Here is a 4,115-nt window from a genome sequence, read left to right as displayed (position 1 = left end):
ATATGCTCATAGCTTTAGGGGTCAAAATAACCTGAAAATGCATAATTTAGAAGAGGGTTCAATGATTCACTCCTACAGTTTGGAGTAAAAATAAATTCTAGCCTAAGATAATAAAATCTGATACAGAACATCTTTGGAAACATCCATATAGTAAATGTGGCATCCCAACAGAGGGGCGATATACAACTTTCTTCCTGTGGCTCTAAAGGGTCATTACTTTCGCGCGTGTGTGTGTGTGTGTGTGTGTGTGTGTGTGTTTTGAGGGGAACTTGATTTAAACTGATGATTCCTGGGCCCCTTTCTATATTGACTATATTGAATCAGAATTGGAAAAGACACAAGATGAAATGTTATTTTTTATATTTTTTTTCTTACAAGTGCTTTAGGTGATACTACTTGTGAAAGTAAAGTTTAAAAACCACTGTTCTAGCCCTGGCCAGGTGGCTCAGTTGGTTGGAGCATCATGCCATACACCAAAAGGTTGTGGGTTTATTTCCCTGCCAGGGTAGATACCTGGGTTGCATGTTTGATCCTTAGTTGAGGTGCACACTGGAGGCAACTGATGGATGTTTCTCTCTCTCTTCCCCTCTTTCTTTCTCTCCTTTTCTTTCTCTCTGAAATCAATAAAACATATCCTTGTGTGAGGATTAAAAAATGCCACTGTTCTAGAAGATGGAAGAGTTAGATGACTCAGGCTGTAGTGAAACATGTTGTGGAGGTGATAGTAAAAAAGTTAAGTAATGAACAGGATTCCAGAAATGTTGTAGCTTTGTGTAGATAAGTGAGGCCTGGGAGAATAGATTGAAGTATGTACACTAAACAGGTTGAGATGGGAGAAACTATAGAGAATAAAAATATTTAATTGTGGTTAATATTACTGAGGGAGAATTCCTATAGTTTTAAAAATAATTGTACTGATTCTGCTATAACAGTAGAGTTGTATATGCCTAATCATTAATTACCAAATCATTTTTGGTGATGTACCATGCACATGATTATAAAAAACATTATTGTTTTAGTATTCTCAGAATAAGCAAAGTTGGGAACATAAATGCCACTCCTTTTCCTTTTGTTGAGCTATTAAAAATATTAAAAAATCATTAGTTTTCATAGACATTCTATCTACCTTTTTGTCCTCTAATGGTATAGAACTTTAGGTGATAGCACCTAAATAAATTTTCTTCTATGTTTTTATTCTTATTCTCTATGCATAAATTTCATAAATGATTAACTTGTTTTATGTAGTATACATATTTTCCCATTGGTTCAGTTATTATATTCATATTTTATTCTGTTGTCTTTGAAGTATGTAGATACTAAGTGTGTCTCTAAGATTCTCATCTCTAAAGGGGCTATGTCTATGTGGTTCTTATCACATATAGATACATTCTTTTTAAAAATATATATATTTTTATTGATTTCAGAGAGGAAGGGAGAGGGAGAGAGAGATAGAGACAACAATGATGAGAAAGAATCATTGATCGGCTGCCTCCTGCACGTCTCCTATTGGGGATCGAGCCCCCAACCCAGGCATGTGCCCTTGACCAAAATGGAACCAAGACCCTTCAGTCCACAGGCTGACGTTCTACCCACTGAACCAAACCAGCCAGAGCTAGATGCATTCTTAATAAATGTGTTTGTGTGTTTTTTTCATGATGAGGATGGCTCTCTATATGACTGATTTAAAGGATATGGTAAGACCTTTATTGTAATATTATTACTTTTTAGCATGGTTATTTTTTATTCTGCAAAATCAGGATGCTGGGATGTGTTGAGATGATCCTATGGATTAATTATGTAAAGCACTCAGCCTGTAGGCGCCCAGTAACTATCGCTCCTTTCCTCCATTACCCAGGTAATAAACTGACTAAAAGAATTCTTGGCCTCCCACTACCTCTTGCTAAGTAAGAGTGAAGATTACTTTGACTTAATGTGGAAGACTTCAGTGCTTCTCCCTGTGGGTCCCTCCCTTGAGGCGTCCTACACAGGCCTGCATGGCACAACTTAGGCACTGAAACGTGACTAGCAGTTGTGAATGAAAGGTGACTAGGATTAGCGAATGAAACGTGAGTGAGGTGCTGAGTCACTTCCTAGCAAAGGGTTCTCAGCCAGTGCATGTTCTCTTCTCCCTCTGCCACAAGGATGGGCACTGCTTCCCATAAAGGCTGCTGCATCCGCCTGAGTCCAGGGAGAATGCTCTCTGAGCTTGGAGCTGAGGCGTAGCAGACCCACAATGAGCACAAGTCATGAATAAGAAATCAATATTTTTTGCTGGAAACCCCAGAGATTTTGTGTTCATTTTATGTCTCATAAATAAACCCCAAAAGGGATTTGTGAGGAATAAAAGCAAGGAACACTTGATCAGAGCCTATTTGAAGTGCCACTTTCTGTATTAAGCCTTCCTCACCCATGGAAAGAGGTCATAGGAGTCCCCATTGCCTCTCAATTCTTGTCTGGCCTCCTAACTTGGCATAGTGTCATAACCAGCTCTAAGATATCATAAATTGTTTGAGGGAACGTGTGCTCCTTTATAATTTCTGTGGAAATGGTATGCGCCAGTTTCTTCAAACATAACTGTGGATGTTGTATTTTACGTTTGTAGATGTATTTTATGTTTGAAAGTAAAGCAAGTTTGGGTGGGTCATTTTGCCATTGGCGCATGGATACAGCTGGATGTCAATATGAAGAGGAAGTGAAAAGTTACTCGTAAATTCGAGGCCTAAAAGTTTGGGGGAAGGCTGCTGTTTCCAGAGTCCAGGAGAAGAAGTCTTTCTGCTTGCATATGGTTTTATTAACAATCCCAGGTCCAGATGCTCATTTTTATTTTATTTTATTATCTTTATTGTTGAAAGTGTTACAGATATCCCTTCTATATTTTCCCATTGACCCCTTCCACTCCTCATTCGTTCCCTGAGGCCTTCACCACAGTATTGTCTGTGTCCAGATGTTCTTTTAAGGAAGAAAGTATTTTTATAATTTTAACGCTTTCTGAATTGTTCCCTCAATGAATCATAGCATTTAACCTAAGCCATTTGTGCTATGGCAATATAACTTTTCTGGAAATTTCAAGAAAATGTAAATGGATTCTGAGCCTACAAATTTGCAAAAAGTATGCCCATTCTGTAGTATCAATTGGATTCATAGAAGGCCATTAAGACATATTTATTAGCTTGTTAAACTGAGCTGCTTTTATTTCTAGAACAAGTGTCATAAAAATATTAAAAATTTTACAGAATTCCATGAACTATTCAGCACAAGGGATTAGAGACTTTTTACATTTCTTTTCCTAAAGCAAGAGTTTCCTCTAGGCACCAATACATCTAAATATATAAAGAGCTAGGGTCCGTAAGGACCGAACGGACTGAACACCAGAAGTCAGTCCTGCAGTCAGTGCTGGGTCGCTGAGGCAACCCAGCACTGACTGCTGCACTGCAGGTGGTGCAGCGACCCAGGACTGACTGCCAAGCACCTGCCAAGGGGCAATCAGGCAGGCAGGAAGAGGCAGTTAGGGGCAATAAAGCAGTTAGGGGTGACCCAGCACTGATTGCCGCCCTGCAGGCACGGCGACCCAGCATTGACTGCCATGGGGGCTGCAGATCAGGCCAGGAGAGAGGAGCAGGGTCTGATCTGCAGCCTCCGTGGCAGCTGTTGATCAGCCTTTGCCTCTCTTTCTCTCTGGGCCTCACCAGCCGCCGAGCCTCTCCCTCTCTCTGAGAGCCCAGCAGTTCAGCCCACTCTCCAGCAGCCTGCCTCTCTGATCAGGCCCCGAGATAGGCACAGAGATGCTGACTGGCATAGAAACCAACCAATCAGAACCAAATCTGGGTGAACTGCGAGGAGCCAATGGTTGCCTAGGAGGTAGAGTTTTTGATGCTGACTGGCATAGAAACTGACCCATCAGAACCTAATCTAGGTGAACTGCAAAGGCAGAACCTAAGGTGGGGGCTGAGGAGGGGTTTTAAGGGCAACAGCTGTTTGATGTAAGGTGTAAGAAAGCGGTGCAATTTTTTAATGACCGGTTTGGCAGTATTGTGCATATGGCTGGCTATCAGTCCAGATATAGGGATTATGTATTTTTGTCTGCCAAGAGCATCTCCTCCTGCTGAAAAAGGCTC

General features: G+C 40.9%; 1 long non-coding RNA gene across 2 annotated transcripts in view; it reads left to right on the top strand.

Moving 5' to 3' along the window:
- Positions 1–4,115, top strand: part of LOC102250128 — a 211,792-nt gene that overhangs the window by 104,890 nt on the left and 102,787 nt on the right. Inside the window, exon 7 of one of the 2 annotated variants that reach the window (XR_001363141.1) lies at positions 2,603–2,807. The exons of the other annotated variant lie outside the window; for it this stretch is intronic. This is a non-coding gene — a long non-coding RNA (uncharacterized LOC102250128). Of the gene's footprint in view, positions 1–2,602; positions 2,808–4,115 lie in introns of those variants that run through there. 2 annotated transcript variants of the gene reach the window in all.

The sequence above is a fragment of the Myotis brandtii genome, unplaced genomic scaffold (genome assembly GCF_000412655.1).
Source record: "Myotis brandtii unplaced genomic scaffold, ASM41265v1 scaffold344, whole genome shotgun sequence".
Lineage (NCBI taxonomy): Eukaryota > Metazoa > Chordata > Mammalia > Chiroptera > Vespertilionidae > Myotis > Myotis brandtii.
This window is presented reverse-complemented; position numbering and strand designations above follow the sequence as displayed.